Source organism: Saccopteryx bilineata, chromosome 10 (assembly GCF_036850765.1).
Source record: "Saccopteryx bilineata isolate mSacBil1 chromosome 10, mSacBil1_pri_phased_curated, whole genome shotgun sequence".
Classification (NCBI taxonomy): Eukaryota; Metazoa; Chordata; class Mammalia; order Chiroptera; family Emballonuridae; genus Saccopteryx; species Saccopteryx bilineata.
In genome coordinates this window covers 6268200-6287201 of record NC_089499.1, presented here as the reverse complement: position 1 = coordinate 6287201, position 19002 = coordinate 6268200, and the positions used below count along the sequence as shown (strand labels likewise).

General features: G+C 47.1%; 1 protein-coding gene across 10 annotated transcripts in view; it reads left to right on the top strand.

Moving 5' to 3' along the window:
- The window catches only part of DAG1 (dystroglycan 1), a 79128-nt gene that overhangs the window by 23380 nt on the left and 36746 nt on the right, over positions 1–19002 (top strand). For 4 of the 10 annotated variants that reach the window (XM_066245606.1, XM_066245602.1, XM_066245604.1 and 1 more), the window contains one exon: positions 11910–11956. The exons of the other annotated variants lie outside the window; for them this stretch is intronic. The gene's annotated coding sequence lies outside the window, so the exon portion shown is untranslated. The remainder of the gene's footprint in view (positions 1–11909; positions 11957–19002) is intronic. 10 annotated transcript variants of the gene reach the window in all.

Genomic DNA, 19002 nt, shown 5'->3' with positions numbered 1-19002 from the left:
TAGCTGATACCCAGTCCTGGCAAGTGACCACTGGCAGTCAGTGTGCCTCTGATTCATCACAAGGCGGAGGTGGCGGGGCAGCTAGGCCTATCTCAGAGGGTGATGTGACGAATCGGGGGGAGGACCTTGGAGAGCTGACAGGCAATTCTAGATTATTTTCAAAGCCAAGCTGACATTTGGGTGCACACAAATGTGTCTGACCTACTGAGCCATTTCCTGTCCCTGATGCTGTGCTTTAGGTGATTCTGGTGGGACCTGCAAGGCCAGGTGTCAGGGACTGGGCAGAGTGAACCACAGGAGTCCTTTAAGTTTAGTGATGATTTGGATGAGGGTGCAGGGGGCACTTTCAGGGATAACTGAGGAAGCTGCAAGGCAGATTAGAGAAGGTGAATCTTGGAAAGGAGAGGGGCAGGAGAAGAACTCACACTGAGTGAAAGAACCTTGCTGAGTTTGCTCTGCTAATCCCTGAGTCAGCTGGAGGCAGTAGGAAGCAAGGGATAGTGAGGGGTGGAGACTAGAGGCGACTGTGTGGTCAGGCTGACGAGCGGTAGGGATAGGTGATAGGTACAGAGACTTTGGCAACCCTGAGATGACGGAGTTACAGTGGCAGTAGATAGAGCCAACTTCTGAACAGAAAGGGAGGCAGTGAGTTGCACTAGCCCAGAGTTGAGGAGTGGAGCAGCCTGAGAAGCAGTGCTGGTGGGCTTCACCAGGGAGCACATTCAGACCCTTTAAAGTACGGGAGCCGAGGAAATCTGCAGTGGTGGGAGTAATGACTGGAGGGGGCACATTGGGGTACCCAGTTAAAAAAATACACCTTTATCTCTGGGAACCAATTGAGTGATGGGTAAAGGAGTCATGCAGGTGGCTACAATATCAGCTTAATAACCAGCTGAGCTGTTGGAGGCCATAGGACCTGAGTGAGCAGCCATGGGGGGCTCCTAATGTTGAACCCCAGAATTAAAGAGGTAGTCAACATTCCTGGCTGGGTTCTCATCCTGCACGTGCTGCTTTGCAAAATCAAGCTCTTCCAGGTCTGGTTTTATTTTTACTTTATATTATTAAAAAAAAGTATTTTACTTTATTTGTTTTATTTTTTGAGAGAGAGAGGACAGAGACAGAGACAGGCAGGAAAGGATGAGGGGCATCAACTTGTAGTTGCGGCACTTCGGTTGTTCATTGATTGCTTCTCGTACGAGCCTTGACCAGGGGGCTCTAGCTGAGCCAGTGACCCCTTGCTCAAGCCAGTGACCCGTGGGCTGAAGCCAGTGACCTTGGGATCATGTTGATGATGACCCTGTGCTCAAGCCAGAGAGCCTGCACTCAAGCCGGGGACCTCAGTGTCCTGGGTCAGTGCTCTACCCACAGCACCATCACTGGTTAAGCGGAATTTTCTCATTCTTTAGGCTTTGAAAAATCTGATCTTTTATAAGTAAAGATGTTTCACAGAATCTCTTGGTAACTAGTAGTGTTTGATTTTTTTTTTTAAACATTGTTTTCTAAGGTTTTCAATTTATTCACTTTAGAGAGGAAGGGAGAGAGAGACAGAGACAGAGAGAAGGTGGAGAGGAGCAGGAAGCATCAATTCCCATATGTGCCTTGACCAGGTAAGCCCAGGGTTTTGAACCGGCAACCTTAGCATCTCCAGGTCGATGCTTTATCCACTGTGCCACCACAGGTCAGGCTGATTTTTTTTTTTGATGTCACGATTTTTTAAAAAATTGAAGCATATCTTACATGTAGCAAAATGTATAAATCATAAATGTACTGATCAACATTTTTACTTATGCATGTATTTACTCACATGTGCCTGTCTTTTCTTGCTAAACCTAGATCTCTGACATCTGGATGGTTCTGTACAACAGTTTTGTTGTTGTGTAATATTTTATATACACATACAAATATACCACACTTGACTGCTTTCCTGTTGGCAGACATTTGGGTTGTTCCCTTTTTGACCATTATAAATAATATATATATATTTTTTAAACTTTTAAGGTAACACAATAGTGATGTCGTTTTACATATCAGAGACGTTCACAAATCTTTTTTTTTTTAATTTTATTTATTTATTTTTTACAGAGACAGAGAGTGAGTCAGAGGGATAGATAGGAACAGACAGACAGGAACGGAGAGAGATGAGAAGCATCAATCATTAGTTTTTCATTGCGCGTTGCGACACCTTAGTTGTTCATTGATTGCTTTCTCATATGTGCCTTGACCATGGGCCTTCAGCAAACCGAGTAACCCCTTGCTGGAGCCAGCAACCTTGGGTTCAAACTGGTGTGCTTTTGCTCAAACCAGATGAGCCCGCGCTCAAGCTGGCGACCTCGGGATCTCGAACCTAGGTCCTCTGCATCCCAGTCCGACGCTCTATTCACTGCGCCACCGCCTGGTCAGGCCATTATAAATAATATTGATGAAAACATTCTTGTCTGTGTTTTTATGGGTATATATCTAAGAGTGAAGAGTGAATAGTTGGATATACAGTATGTGATTTTTTTTTAATAGAGACAGAGAGAGAGTCAGAGATAGAAACGGAGAGATGAGAAGCATCAATCATTAGTTTTTCGTTGCGCATTGCGACACCTTAGTTGTTCATTGATTGCTTTCTCATATGTGCCTTGACCATGGGCCTTCAGCAGATCAAGTAACCCCTTGCTCGAGCCAGCAACCTTGGGTCCAAGCTGGTGATCTTTTTGCTCAAACCAGATGAGCCCGCACTCAAGCTGGCGACCTCTGGGTCTCGAACCTGGGTCCTTCCGCATCCCAGTCCGATGCTCTATCCACTGCGCCACCACCTGGTCAGGCTGTGATGTTTTAATTACTGGGAATTTTGTTTATATGCCTCTTGTATTTTATTTATGTATGTATGTATGTGACAGAGAAGGACAGATAGTGACAGGAAAGGAGAGAGATGAGAAGCATCAAGTCTTTATTGTGCACCTTAGTTGTTTATTGAATGTATCTCATATGTCCCTTGACCCCGGGGGGCTCCAGCAGAGTGAGAGACCCTGTGCTCAAGCCAGCTACCGTGGGGTCATGTTTGTGATTCCATGCTCAAGCCAGTAACTGCGCACTCAAGCCGGCGACCTCGGGGTCTCGAACCTGGGTCCTCTGCATCCCAGTCTGACTCTATCCACTGTGCCACCACCTAGTCAGGCTGTATTTTGTTTTTGAACTTTTTATTTTGGAGAATTTCACAAGCACACTCAGCTAGTACAATGAATCCCATGTACCTGTTACCAGCCCCAAGACCCGTCAGCCTGCCCCATTCACACTCCCAACCACTCCTCTACCCCACATTATTTTGAGGCATATCGCAAACATTCTGTCAATTTCATCCATCAATAGTTAAGCGTAGGCCTGACCTGTGGTGGCGCAGTGGATAGAGCATCAACCTGGAAATGCTCGGGTCGCCGGTTCGAAGCCCTGGGCTTGCCTGGTCAAGGCACATATGGGAGTTGATGCTTCCAGCTCCTCCCCCCTTCTCTCTGTCTGTCTGTCTGTCTCTCCCTCTCTCTCTCCTCTCTAAAAATAAAATGAATAAATAAAATTAAAAAAAAATAGTTAAGTGTATCTAGAAGATAATGTAACCACAATATCTGCTGAAGGGCTTCTTGCTTCTTCTCAGGTCCTAGTGATCTTATCTGGGAGTTTGTATCATGGTGGGGTGTGGCTCCCATTCCTGTTACTCCTCAACTTACTGGATTTGTCTTGGTCACCTTGGTTTTTCCAGGCAGCCTTTGAACCAGGAGCTAGCATGGTATAGAGTTGGGAGGGTCACCTAAAGACTTTGGAATGTCAGTCATTGTTGTGGGCACCACTTTCTGCTGGGTTAATTGTTCATGTGTGTAAGTCAGGCTGATCAAAGATTAGAGAGAAGCCCTGGCCGGTTGGCTCAGTGGTAGAGCATCAGCCTGGTGTGCAGGAGCCCCGGGTTTGATTCCCGGCCAGGGCACACAGGAGAAGCGCCCATCTGCTTCTCTACCCCTCCCCCTCACCTTCCTCTCTGTATCTTTCTTCCCCTCCTGCAGCCGAGGCTCCATTGGAACAAAGTTGGCCCGGGTGCTGGGGGTGGCTCTATGGCCTCTGCCTCAGGCGCTAGAATGGCTCTGGTTGCAACAGAGTGATGCCCCAGATGGGCAGAGCATCGCCCCCTGGTGGGCATGCTGGGTGGATTCCGGTCGGGCGCATGCGGGAGTCTGTCTCCCTGTTTCCAAGTTCAGAAAAATCCAAAAAATAAAAAATAAATTTAGAATTGGTCAGTAGTACTTCTATGCTTAGGCCAGGGGTTGGGAACCTATGGCTCGCGAGCCAGATGTGGCTCTTTTGATGGCTGCATCTGGCTCTCAGACAAATCTTTAATAAAAATAATAATGATGTTAAAAATATAAAACGTTCTCATGTATTACAATCCATTCATTTCATACCGCTCATGTTCATGGTTGCGGGTAGCTGGAGCCAATCACAGCTGTCCTCCGGAACAACACCAAATTTTTATTGGATAATGCGTAACATACATGGGTCGTTGTATGGCTGTCACGGAATTACATTTTAAAATATGTGGCGTTCATGGCTCTCTCGGCCAAAAAGGTTCCTGACCCTTGGCTTAGGCCCTCGACTGTCCTGGCCTGCAATAGATGGTTGTTTCCCCAGTGCTCCACGAGTCTGGTGTGTGCTACTTCTAGGACAGCTGGGTTTAGCATTCCTCCCAGACCCTGCCCCCCCAGTCAAAGGATAATGCACATCAAACTTGGTTTTGGAAATATTATTTAGGAGAGGTTAAAGTTTTTCAGAACAGTGTAACATGTTGAATATGAAGTATGGATATTAGACTTGAAAACCTCCAGATACTGTCTAGCTTCCCTCTCCTGGCCTCCTTTGTGCTCAGCACTTGTATCTGTTTTCCACTGCCCTGAGCCTAGAGTTGTTCTAGGTAGGCCCAGAAGGCTGGTTCAGGGAAACAACGGCAGGAGCAAAGAGCCCCATGGAAACCTTACTATTTGGAGTAAGTAGCTCATGAATTCTCCCTAGCAATTTTCCTCTGAGGTAGTCAAGTTTGAGTTGAAACATATAGCATGATGGTTTTTTTTTTGGTTTTTTTTTACAGAGGCAGAGATAGACAGGGACAGACAGACAGGAACGGAGAGAGATGAGAAGCATCAATCATCAGTTTCTCGTTGCGCGTTGCGACTTCTTAGTTGTTCATTGATTGCTTTCTCACATGTTCCTTGACCGTGGGCCTTCAGCAGACCGAGTAACCCCTTGCTGGAGCCAGCGACCTTGGGTCCAAGCTGGTGAGCTCTTTGCTCAAGCCAGATGAGCCCGCGCTCAAGCTGGCGACCTCGGGGTCTCGAACCTGGGTCCTTCCGCATTCCAGTCCGACGCTCTATCCACTGCGCCACCACCTGGTCAGGCTAGCATGATGTTTTGATTCATGAGTTGTCTGGATGCTCTCACCTTCATATTCTCGTACTGCCTAGCTGATGTACCATTACTCCCAGGCGGTAGCGAGGGGCAGACTGCTGTCTCCTGCTGTTTCAGCCTGTGTCACCTTCCTTCCTCTTCCATCTCATGTCATTATTGAAGGAGTTGGACAGTAACTCAATTTTGGTGAAAGTGTTAAAAAAGTCACTCATGTCTTGAGGTAGGTAAGGTAAGGACCAGACAGCTGATGGCATCATTGTGAAGCTTATTGTGTATCTTCTGGATGGTGACCATGAATCTGATACTGGGAAACCCTGGCTTCAGATCATTCAGATCTGTGTTTAGCTCTGATAATTTGAAACATGGTAATGTTTTTTTCTTCCGAGGGAAGGTTCCTGGGAAGGGAAGATGAAACTATTTTTAATCTTAAGCAAACATAGCTCAATGTAGTAATATCAGGCCTTAGTATTTGACATTTTCTTCCATTATAACACAAGTCACTTTTGAAAACAATCCTTTTTTGTCTATTTTGTGTTTGTAGTGTTCCTGGGGGAAAAGGGTTTTAAAATACCCTCATTTTCCCTTATTAACCTTGAAGGCTTGGAGTCCTGGTGGGCTGTGTGTTTTGAGTTGTGCAGTCTGGGGGTTTGGTGTCTAGGTTAATATTTAACCTAGAAATATTAGTGGACGAACTGCTGGGGTATGAGGTAAGTGGGGGGGGGGGTTAGGGTTCCATTGGTTGTCATGGTGTATGGAGCTCGTCTGCTGACTTGATCATCATATTGATGAATATTCTCTGCTTTGCCAAGGAAGAACTGGTGTCCTGAGACTGAGAGGGGAGGTAAACCATGCACCATGTTCCTTTTTTTTTTTTTAGAGAGAGAGACAGGAACATCAACTGGTTCCTGTACGTGCCCTGACCAGTGATCAAACCAGCAACCTGTGAGCTTTGGGACAGTGCTCTAATCAACTGTGCTATCCAGCCAGAGCAAAGATTTTTCAAGTCCTTTTTCTTACCACTGTTTTCATTTTGTACGGTATATATTTTTGTAACTTAAATTTTGATATAACTTCAAACTTGAGAATAATTGCAAGAATAAAAGCAACTCCTAAATACTTTTCCCCTTGAGTCACCATTTGTTAAATTTTGCCTTACTTGCTTTGTCGTTCTCTTTTATTTATTTATTTTTTAAACTTTTCTTTTTCTTTTTTTTTTAATTTAAAAATTTTTTTTTATTCTTTTCTTTTCTTTTTTTTTTTTCCTGAAGCTGGAAACGGGGAGAGACAGTCAGACTCCCGCATGCGCCCGACCGGGATCCACCCGGCACGCCCACCAGGGGAGATGCTCTGCCCCTCCAGGGCGTTGCACTGCCACGACCAGAGCCACTCTAGCGCCTGGGGCAGAGGCCAAGGAGCCATCCCCAGCGCCCGGGCCACCTTTGCTCCAATGGAGCCTTGGCTGCGGGAGGGGAAGCGAGAGACAGAGAGGAAGGAGGGGGGGGTGGAGAAGCAAATGGGCGCTTCTCCTATGTGCCCTGGCTGGGAATCAAACCCGGGTCCCCTGCACGCCAGGCCGACGCTCTACTGCTGAGCCAACCGGCCAGGGCCTTATTTATTCATTTTAGAGAGGAGAGGGAGAGACAGAGAGAGAGAGAGAGAGAGAGAGAGAAAGGAGAGGCAGAGAGAGAGAAAGGGGGAGGAGCTGGAAGCATCAACTCCCATATGTGCCTTGACCAGGCAAACCCAGGGTTTTAAACCGGCGACCTCAGCATTTCCAGGTTGACGCTTTATCCACTGCACCACCACAGGTCAGGTTCTTTTTCTTTTTTGAGAGAGAGAGTTAGAGAGAGGGATAGACAGGGACAGACAGGAAGGAAGAGATGAGAAGCATCAATCATTAGTATCGATATTTCATTACGCGTTGCAACACCTTAGTTGTTCATTGATTGCTTTCTCATATGTGCCTTGACCGTGGGCCTTCAGCAGACCGAGTAACCCCTTGCTCATGCCAGCAACTTTGGGCTCAAGCTGATGAGCTTTTGCTCAAACCAGATGAGCCCGCGCTCAAGCTGGAGACCTCGGGGTCTCGAACCTGGGTCCTCTGCATCCCAGTCCAACTCTCTATCAACTGCGCCACCGCCTAGTCAGACGTCATTCTCTTTTCTATCTGTACACTTTTTCCCCTAAACTATCTTGAGTAATTGGCAAACAGTATTCCCCTTTATTTCTAAATACATGTGTATTTCCTAAGAAAAAGGATATTCTCTCATGGAACACAGTACATTTACTACTATGAGGACATTTTGTATTGGTATAATAATATCTGACCTGTAGCCCATATTCAGATTTCCTCACTTGTCTGGGAGTGTATTTCATAGCCCCGCCCCATATGAGTAGGCACAAGATAACTGGTTTGTCCTGATGATCAGCTCTGGCTAAGGAAGTGCCTGGCAATTTTCTCTACTGTATAGCTGCTGTTTTTTCCTTTGTTTGAAAACAGTTTATGCCTGGCCTGTGGTGGTGCAGTGGATAGAGTGTCGACCTGGAACGCTGAATTCGCCATTTCAAAACCCTGGGCTTGCCCGGTTAAGGCACATGTGACAAGCAAGCAAGGAACAACTAAAGTGAAGCAACTAAGAGTTGCTATGTCTTGCTCCCCCTACCTCTCTCTCTCTGTAAAATCAATAAGTAAAATCTTAAAAAAAAAAGAAAAAAGAAAGCAATTTATGGAGGGACATTTTGAGGCTATGTAAATACCCTTTTCCTCCTCAAGCTTTGACCCTTGCTTTCAGCATCAAACGATGCCTCTAAGACCATCATTCATTCTGTATTAGTTGTCATCTTACTCTGAGAAGAGTTCTCTCCTTCTTCCATTTATTTATTCATTGGTTTATTTATATTAGTTCATATTGATAACTTATTCAGTGAGATACAGCTCATTCTTGTCATTATTCATTTTGATGCTCAGATTGTCCCCGGTGTGGCCAGTGTGAGCCCCTTTATGCTGGTGCTTGTGTTCTTCTGACATGTCCCCATTATTGAGCATTTCCTGACTTTGGTGCAACGAGACATTCTAGCCTCCTTGCCTAGCCTGGCACCAGCCCTTCCACAAGAAGCCTTGGTTCCCTTTAGTTGAAGTGGCACTTAGAAACTAAGGTATGGATGCATGACACATTTTTATTTGTTGAAAGTCTTTTAAAATGTAATTTTGTATTCACTTAATCTTGTAGCAGTTGAATAAAGAGTTTTTTCATAAGTGACCAGTTCTTGACTTGTTATAGTGACATATGATATTAGCAAAGTAAGATGGACTTCAGCAACAAAATAAAATAACACCTTACCTGCTCAAAAATAAGTTACTTACTCTGAATTGGTAGGGAAATTATCTGAACCATTGAGCTGATGTTTTAATTTTTTTATTTATTGATTTTAGAGAGGAGGAAGGGAGCAAGAGAGAAAGGCAGAAATATATAATAGATTTGTTGTTTCACTTATCTATGCTATGCATCCCCTGGTTGATTCCCATATGTGCCCTGACCAGGGATCGAACCTGCAACCTTGTTGTGTCGGGACAGCACTCCAATCAACTGAGCCACCCAGCCAGGGCCATTGAGTTTTATAAAGAGGAAAGATACACTTGAATGCCAGTACAGGGGACACTTGCTCTGGGCTGTGCCCTGTGTGAGCCCAGCTCCATGAGGCTATGCCATGACTCTGTTGTCAGATCTTTGAAGTAATGGTGCGTTGGCCTTCAAGGCGATGGAGGAGGTGTGTCCTGGTGTTTCAGGTGGTCTTTGCCATTGTTTTCCCTCAGGTGGGTGCCATTGTCATGGGAAGACATGGGTCTGACCTGTGTCCTTCCTGTGCCATCATTAGATTATATAAATGAATCAGATCTGGTTCCTGCTCTCACTCTTCTGAGACTTCAGTGAAGAACGGTAGGAACAATGAGGGCTAATTAGCTAATGGAGGGCCGACTTGGGCAGGTTTCCCAAAAAAGCAGCATTTAGAGGGCTGGGAGCCAGAGGGTGAGAGGTAGTTAGAAAAAACTCCACTTGGCCTGACCTGTGGTGGCGCAGTGGATGAAGCATCTACCTGGAACACTGAGGTTGCCGGTTTGAAAACATGGACTTGCCTGGTCAAGGCACATATGGGAGTTGATGCTTTCTGCTCCCTGCTCCTCTCTCCCCCCCCCTTTCCCCTGCCACCTCTCTAAAATGAATAAATGAAATTTAAAAAACAAAAACAAAACTCCACTTAACAAAAACTTAGAGTACTTTTGTGTGTGCCTGGTAGTGAGAGTGGACCTGATTCACGGGCAGCTGTCATGAGCTACCTGGAACACGAGTTATGTGACAGCAGTCGTGGCTGGGGCAAGTTAATATGGCTTAGCTTCTTACTCGGTGTGGACCTCAGTTTCCTCGTGTCATAAAAATGAACTGTTTAGCAGGGTTGCTATGTTCCAGGATCTCATGTCAATTTTAAGGTATTGCAGCCTCTGGAACATGATATTCTTCGTATGGCAGTTCCGTGCAGGGTAAACCACAGTCTTGAAAGTGGCTGTCTCTAGGGAGCACTCAGTCTCTGCAGGCGTCAGGCTGAGTGGCTTATGTGTCATCATCAATTTATCCGGACAGCAGACCTGGGAAGTCAGTGACAGCATGGTCCCTATTTCAGTGTGGGAAGACAAGCTTGGGCACCACCTGGAGGCTGAGTGCAGATGTTTGGGCTCATGCCACAGAATCAGAGTGGAGCCAGGGACTGCTGCAGGTGCTGGAGGGCTGTGGCTGGGGGCCAGGAGGGAGCACAGCTCCACAACACTCCTTGGACTTCCGTGAGGTGCCCACGCTGCCTTTTTTTTTTTTTAATTAATTTATTTTTTTACAGAGACAGAGAGAGAGCCAGAGGTATAGGTAGGGACAGACAGACAGGAACAGAGAGAGATGAGAAGCATCAATCATTAGTTTTTCATTGCGATACCTTACTTGTTCATTGATTGCTTTCTCATATGTGCCTTGACCGCAGGCCTTCAGCAGGCCGAGTAGCCCCTTGCTCGAGCCAGCGACCTTGGGTCCAAACTGGTGAACTTTTGTTCAAACCAGATGAGCCCGTGTTCAAGGTGGTGACCTCGGGGTCTCCAACCTGGGTCCTCAGCATCCCAGTCCGACACTCTACCCACTGTGCCACCGCCTGGTCAGGCCCACGCTGCCTTCTGAGCAGCACTGATGTGTTCTGTGATGAGGGGTCCAGGACACCTGGGAGAGACTTTCTAGAGAATCTGGAATTGTGGGTCTGAGGCTGGTGAGAATTTCAGTACAGAAGTCCTTGCCCTGGTGAGAATTGGTCAGGTATGTTTGATGGAGTGTACATCCCTGCCCATTTCCTCTGCAGTGTGCCAGTGCCAGTTTCCGGTACCTTCAGTACCTGCCGTCCATGTGGTCTGGGCTCCAGACCGTATTGCCCACCACTGTACTGTTTCAGAGCTGCTGTGTCTTTAAAGCAGGGCTTACAGTTGATTGGAATCTATGTCTTCACTCAGTGACATCAGAATCTGTGTAGGACCCAGGTATCAGCTTTCTAAATCTCCCGCCCAGGTGACTAATGGGCAGCCAGAGTTCAGGGCCACTGCTCCGGAGTCTAGCAGAGCTTGTACCCTCAGTTGCAGTGAGAAACCAAGACTGTCATAGATGCAGAACTGGGCACTCAGATCGTACCCATAAACCTGTCCATTGGATGGACCAAAGCTCATCTGAGGAAGATGGTCATGTGGAGGCAAGCCTTAGGTGGCCTTGGGTGGCCAGTGCATGGGAATGGTGTTTTTTGCTTCCCTCTTCCTGGAAATCCTCATGCCTGAGACTGGTATGGTCTCACTGGTTTTGAAGTATAAAGCAAAGGGGAGAAATGAACTTGGATATATATGTATATGTATATATGTACACATATATCTCCAGTACCACATGAGGAAAAACATTGATTTGTGTCAGCTTACCAACCAAATATTTGTTGAGCAGCTATTCCATTGAAGGGCTGGAACGGCTGTAGCGGGAGTAAGCGTTCCAGGTTAGGTGGATATGGTTGTGTTGTCGGAACCCTGTGGCTCTGTGTTCCGGAGAATGTGCTAAGGAGTGGACTCGGAAAATGAGTGACAGGGGTTGGGCCTGCTAGGGTTAGAAGGAAAGGCATATCTGGAATGGTGAAGGAGAGGTGACCTCGGGAGGAGGGCTTTCAGCCTAGTCCTGATGATTAGCAGGGACCTGAGGGTTCAGTAAACTTCTCTGTGCTGGGCAGTGAGCAGTGTCCTCGCCCGTCATCTCCCAGGGAAGGCCAGGGTAAAGCAGGTCTCTGCATGGACCCTCCTGTTCTCTCTCCTTCCAGTGCTCTTGAGGGAGGAGCGGACTAGACTAGGAAGTGGAGTCACACTCTGAGGCCTTGGCTTTCCCTGATTGGTGCTAACTTGCCCTCTTCTCCACTCTGCCCAGGTCCTGCTGTCTAGGCCCTACTGAACCAGCCTGAGTCCAGTACCCAGGTAAATTTGACCCTATTACAACCCCCAGGGGACACCAATCTAGTGGGGAAACTTTATTGAGACACTGGGGAAGCTAATGTTTCTTGAGACTTTAATTCTCTAAAAGACAGCAAGCTTTTCCATTTTTATGGTGTTCTTCATTTGTGAAGAGATGAAACAAATGGAGTGGAGTTGGAATTGAAGACCAGATTTTGGGGGGGGGGGATGTTGGATGGTGTCTAATACTGAGCAGGTGGTCGAAATTTGTTGAATAAAAATCATCAAGGAAATATATTTCTATTGTGGGCTTCTTTGTTAGAGTTAGGTGCTTATGGCAAAAGAGAAACAATTATTGCAGAAACAAACAGTAGGTGTTGTGTTATATTTATCTAGTGCCTTTCCTCCAAAGAATGAAACAGATGCCAAGTACCATGATTTAATTTGCCATTTGCCCAAGTTATCTGCATTCATGCTGCTGATCATTGTTGTAGCTGGGGTTGTTTTATTCCATATTTGTCTAGGAAACAAGGTTTCTGAGAACAACTAGATTTATAAAATAATTTTTTTAATTTTTAAAAGTAAAATAATTAAAAAAAAAACTTGTCCAAAAAAACCCCTTTGTTGCTCTATTGCACCTGCTGTCGCTTTGCTCTCTGAAGTGCTGCGACCTCTGATAGTCGCTGACCTCTTGCCTGTCCTATACCCAGAGAACAGTCCCAGCTGAGTTCTCTTGATCAGGACCACTGCTGTCTGGTTGAGGGTAGATAAAATTAGAACATATTCACTCCTCTTCAGGATGTTTTGGGAATTATTTCTTTCTTTTTCCTTTTTTTTTTTTTTTTTGTATTTTTCCGAAGTTAGAAGTGGGGAAGCAGTCAGACAGACTCCCACATGCACCCAACCAGGATCCACCCGGCATGCCCACCAGGGAGCAATGCTCTGCCCATCTGGGGCATTGTTCCTTTGCTGCCAGAGCCATTCTAGTGCCTGAGGCAGAGGCCATGGAACCATCCTCAGCGCCTGGGTCAACTTTGCTTCAATGGAGCCTTGGCTGTGGGAGGGGAAGAGAGAGAGATAGAAAATAGAGGGGGAGGGGTGGAGAAGCAGATGGGCGCTTCTCCTGTGTTCCCTGGCTGGGAATCGAACCCGGGACTTCCACATGCTGGGCCAATGCTCTCCAGCTGAGCCAACTGGCCAGGGTTGGTAATTATTTCTTGAAAGCCTGCTGTGTCCAGGCCCATGACAAGAGCTGTGCAGTAACCATTGAGAGGCCTTGGCGCCCGGGTGCTGCAGTTGGTGCTTTGGAGTCACCCAGCAGAACGTGAACCTTGAGAAAGCACCGAGGACCAGACAGGTGCACACTGGTCCTGTGCAAGGTGCTTGCTGAGTCTCTTTCAGATTCCTGGAGAGGCCTTATCACTTCTTTGTTCACTGTCAGGGGGTTATCCCAGGACGAGCTGCTGCTGCCCTTTGCTCCCCTGGTTGCAAGTCTCGTGGGGGGCTGCCTTCAAGATCAGAAGAAACAGATAGGCAAGGACAGTGTCCCTGGGGGGAAGTGGAGGGTGAGGAGGAGGAGGAAGGCGTGGGGCATACTTCTGGGAGGGAGAGCACCAGAGCACCAAGTTTGAGTGACTTTCTGAGGTGTCTGTGGGTTATGAGTTTATAGAGTTCGATTAAAAAATAACAAAAACGTACCTCTAGCTCTCTAGATAAATGTTACTGGCAACTGGTGAGTTGGCTATATTTTTAGTTCTTTGTCCCAAAGAAGTCTGGACTTCCCCTAATCATGTGCCGACTGTATCTAGTAATGGTCTATGGCTAGCAGAGCTCTCCCTCCCTCGGGATGAGAAACATCTCTGAGGAGCCCGTGGCTCCCTCCTGGTTCCCTCTCTCATTTTGAGGCAGGTTGATGGGTGGGACACCTACTTGGGTTGTCCCAGTCAGCTCCTGGAAGTGAGGGAGGACTACTGTTTTGGGGACCATTTGTTCAACTAGGTAAGAACTGTGTCAAGCCTAGCTTGTCTTGTTGCCTTGATGAACACCTTGGTAGGATGCGGAGGGCACTCTCCCCCGGTCCCTGTTGGTTGCTGCCCTGATTGTCTTGTCTCCGCATTGCCCACTTTCCCATACAGAAGTCTCATCCAGAGGTAACTAGGTGGGGGGACAGTGTGGGGCTAAGGTCGAATCCTGTTTTTAGCCGGGCTCTACGGGGCAGCTTAGTCTGAGAACGGAGAAGCACAGCTCCGTCTAGTTTCCCCGTGCTCTCTCTTGCCTGACCTTTCTGCTCTCTTCTTCTACTGACCGGGGAAGTTCCGAGAGGTTGGGCAGTGGCCATCTTCATGGTTCTATGAGCGACCAAGTTGTTAGGAGGACTGCCTTGCCATAAATCCCTCTGTGTCCACCTTTATCTCCGTGTGAGATCAATGCAGAGCAGAGGTTCCTGATTCTTGATTAATTCTGTTCATAAGCCGAAAGAACATTTATGATTCATTGGACAATTTTCTACAATGAGAAGACATAAATTTTTTATTTACGAGAGGTCCATGCCTGACCTGTGGTGTCGCTGTGGATAAAGCATTGACCTGGAACGCTGAGGTTGTCCATTCAAAACCCTGGGCTTGCCTGGTCAAGGCACATATGGAAGTTGATGCTTCCTGCTCTCCCTGCCCCTTCTCTCTCTCTCTCTCCTCTCTAAAATGAATAAATTAAAAAATTAAAAACAAAACCCCAAACCAAGAGAGGGCCTTTAATAGTTAACCTCCTGGCACGAATGATTTACACAGAGACTGGGAAGGCAGGGTGCTTATGTGCTTACTGAAGAAGCCAGCTGAAGATTCATGGGAAATGAAGATAAAGCATTTGAAGAATTACGCTGTGGGCTGGGAGGATCTGTCTGCTGGAGCTGTGGGAGTCCATCTGTGCCTGAAAGTGGCCCAGCTTGGGAAATCACTCAGAGCTCCATTTGGGGAAAAAGAAAATGCCTTCCATGCATGAAGAGATTCTTGCCGCCACTGAAAAGTATATACTTTGTAGCTGCTACTTGCTCCCCAGTACTTGGGAATATGTAAATTACATCTGTACCTTTTTGTTATGATGGAAGATCTTTTGCATTTGTCCTTCCCTTATCCCTTTTTGCTTTTAATATTTAATCCTTGGATTCTAAAATGCAGGAATTAGTTTCTAAATAATTACTACTGAGTGGAAACCCACTTTGTTCTTTGTGCTAGGGGTATGATCAAAGCCTACAGAAAAAGATAGAGGTGGTGGGAGGTGAGGACAAGGGTGCTTCAAGGATTCCTTCGGTTGTGTTAACCCTGGGGTCAATTCATCACAGCAGAGGGCATGTGGCTGGAGATCTCCTGGAGCTTTGAGGAGAAGGAAAGCACTTGGGAGTAATGGGTTTTCTCTGTCTTCCCTGGTGTAGAGGTGCCTGAACTGGACAGTTTCCTAAATCTGTGCTGTTGTCCTTGAGAAGCAGCCCACCATCCTTTGCTAGAAAAGGCCAGAAATGCAGAATTGACAGGATCTGGCCCAGGAGCTTGGTCTTCACCAGTTCACTAGGAACTGGGGCTCTCAGCTGCCACTTGAGGCAAGCCTGAGGCCAGGCATGGCAGGCGTCTGTCCTGCTCAGTGTTGGCCTTGCGCATTGCTTTATTGCCTGGTCTTAGAATGGCCCTGGCTTTGCAGAACAGGCTTTCTGAAGTCTGCATGGCCATCTTTTGGCTGTTTGGCTTCAGTCTTTGGAAGCATACCCCTAAAAGCTACCAGGGAAGTTTATGATTAGATTTGTAGCTGTGGCAAGGCTGAGGTAGGTAGAAGGGCCAATTAGAGCCCTATGTGGGAGGGAAGGAATTCTGCTAGCAAAAAGGTCTGAGCAGAGGGAGTAGATGCTAGTTGTGTCTTGTCCTTTTTAAAACAAGGTTTGTTGATCTGTAAATTTCTGGCATGATTGAAATGTTTTTGATGTTTGAGCCTTAAGAAAGTGGTCCAAAACAAGAATGTGGCCAAAATCTGGTCACAACTTTAAACACTGACATTTGAAGTATTTGCCTAGAAAAATAGTATAGCAGCACCTTGCAGTGAAGATACAAGAACTCCTAGTTACCAGGGGCCAGACCCCCCTGTTTGGCTCCTGAGGCCTATATTGTGAGGTGCTGCTGGGCCAGGGGCTGCAGAAAGGGGGACCTGAGTAGGGAGCTGCTGTGGCTGGGACTACCCTGATGTTTTATCTCATCCCCCTGTTTTGGAGTCTGATTAGCCAATTAGGTCAGGAAGGCCAGCAGTCAGCTTCCTTCCTTCCTTCCTTCCTTCCTTCCTTCCTTCCTTCCTTCCTTCCTTCCTTCCTTCCTTCCTTCCTTCCTTTTTTTTCAGATACAGACGGATAGACAGGAACGGAGAGATGAGAAGCATCAATCATTAGTTTTTCGTTGCGTGTTGCGACACCTTAGTTGTTCATTGATTGCTTTCTCATATGTGCCTTGACCACGGGCCTTCAGCAGACCGATTAACCCCTTGCTCGAGCTAGCGACCTTGGGTCCAAGCTGGTGAGCTTTGCTCAAACCAGATGAGCCCGCACTCAAGCTGGTGACCTTGGGGTCTTGAACCTGGGTCCTCGGCATCCCAGTCCGACACTCTATCTACTGCGCCACCGCCTAGTCAGGCAGCACACTTTTTCTAAATTTAATTCATTGAAGTCAGATTAGCATATTAGTTTTGAGCTACAGCACTTATTTGTAATCTTTTGTAGTATAATGGAAAATACATCAGAAAGCTTAGCTTTTAACTTCAAAGTGTGAAGTCAGGTGATTATTACTCTTGTGCTTGACGAATAATTTCTGGAATTTAGTAGAAACTCTTTCCCTGTCCTCTGATGGCCACCGAGTGCCTGCTTGGTGCTGGGCATCTGCTGGGGGAGAGAACAGCAGAGCGGATGCTGCCTGAGCCCCCGGCAGTGGACCTAGTCCCCTTCCCCTCCCCTCTTCTCCTCTCCCCCTCCCCTCCTCCACGCCTCCCCTCTCTCTCCCCTGCTCCTGGTGGCTGGTCTTGACCAGGACAGAAACTGACCACCCTGACCTCACAGTGTAGTCCCATTCTACCTTTGTACTGAGATGAGGGGGTAGCTGGATGGCCAGGGAAGTTTGGGGAGTCAGAGGCAATTTTTAGTTTCTCATAAGCACCTCCTTGGAAAATGCCTATTTATAATACATCATTACTTAGTTTGTGACTTTTGTTTTATGATTTAGTCATGTATGTAAATCTTAATTGAATATTTTTGTATGAAATCTGGGAAGACTATGCATCGCAGATAGAGCTTCATACCCAGCACAGGGTCGGGAGTTTGTAAATATGCACAGAAGTGTTAATTATTGTTGAGCTGTCTTGAGGTAATTGTAATTTGCTTTAATTGGGCTCTTGGATGCCACACAGGTACGCGGATGTGGTAATCCATCCGTGCTTGGGTTCTGCCGACTCTGGCTGCCCACCCCTTGCACTTGTTCCTCCTCTGTCCCCATCCTCCCTCCTCATCCAGCTCCTGCAGCCGATGGATGGTTAGATCTGGGTCTTGTCTTTGGTCTGTTTGCCTTTTTCTGTCCTCAGTGCCTAAAGTCTAATTGGTGTGACTCTGAGTAATATTTTTAGAAATTTATCGATTTTAGAGAGAAAGGAAGGGAGAGAGAGAGAACCATCAGTCTTTTCCTGTGTGTGCCCTGACTGGGGATTGAACCTACAACCTTTGTATACTGGGATGATGCTCCAATCCGAGCTATCCAGCCAGGACCTGAGTAATGTGGGTTTTTTATTTGTTTGTTTTCAGAGAGAGAGAGGGACAGACAGACAGGAAGGGACAGACAACTCTTTTTTTTGTATTTTTCTGAAGTGAGAAGTGGGGAGGCAGAGAGACAGACTCCCACATGCACCCCACTGGGATCCACCTGGCACGTCCACTAGGGGGTGATGCTCTGCCCATCTGGGGCATTGCTCCATTGCAACCGGAGCCATTCTAGCGCCTGAGGCGGAGGCCACGGAGTCATCCTCATCATTCGGGCCAACTTTGCTCCAGTGGAGCCTTGGCTGCTGGAGGGGAAGAGAGAGATAGGGAGAAAGGAGAGGGGAAGGGGTGGAGAAGCAGATGGGCTCTTCTCCTGTGTGCCCTGACCGGGAATCGAACCTGGGACATCCACACGCCAGGGTAACGCTCTACCACTGAGCCAACTGGCCAGGGCTGGGACAGACAACTCTTAGTTGCGGCACCTTAGTTGTTCATTGATTGCTTTCTCATATGTGCCATGACTGGGGATGAGGCTCCAGCCAAGCCAGTGACATTTGAGCTCACGCCAGAAACCATGGGATCATGTCTGTGCTCCCACGCTCAAGCCGGTGACCCAGCACTCAAGCTGGTCAGCCCACGCTCAAGCTGGATGAGCCCATGCTCAAGACAGCAAACTTGATTTCGAACCTGGGTCATCAGCAATCACTGGCTGACTCTCTGTCCACTGCTGGGTTCTGCCTGGTCAGTCTGAGGAATATTATTTTAAAAAACATTTCTTTATGATTGTGATAAAATGTGTGTAATATAAAATTTACTATCTTATAAAGGAAATTTTAAATTGTGGTAAAAAGCATGCAACAAAATTTACCATCTTAACTGTTTTTAATAGTTTAGTAGTGACTAATGTTTAACAGCAGCATATGGAGTTCAGTGGAGTGTGGAAGGAACAGCTTTTTTTTTTTTTTTTTTTTTTTTCATTTTTCTGAAGCTGGAAACAGGGAGAGACAGTCAAGACAGACTCCCGCATGCGCCTGACCGGGATCCACCCGGCACGCCCACCAGGGGCGATGCTCTGCCCCTCCGGGGCGTCGCCATGTTGCGACCAGAGCCACTCTAGCGCCTGAGGCAGAGGCCACAGAGCCATCCCCAGCGGCAGGGCCATCTTTGCTCCAATGGAGCCTTGGCTGCGGGAGGGGAAGAGAGAGACAGAGAGGAAAGCGCGGCGGAGGGGTGGAGAAGCAAATGGGCGCTTCTCCTGTGTGCCCTGGCCGGGAATTGAACCCGGGTCCTCCGTACA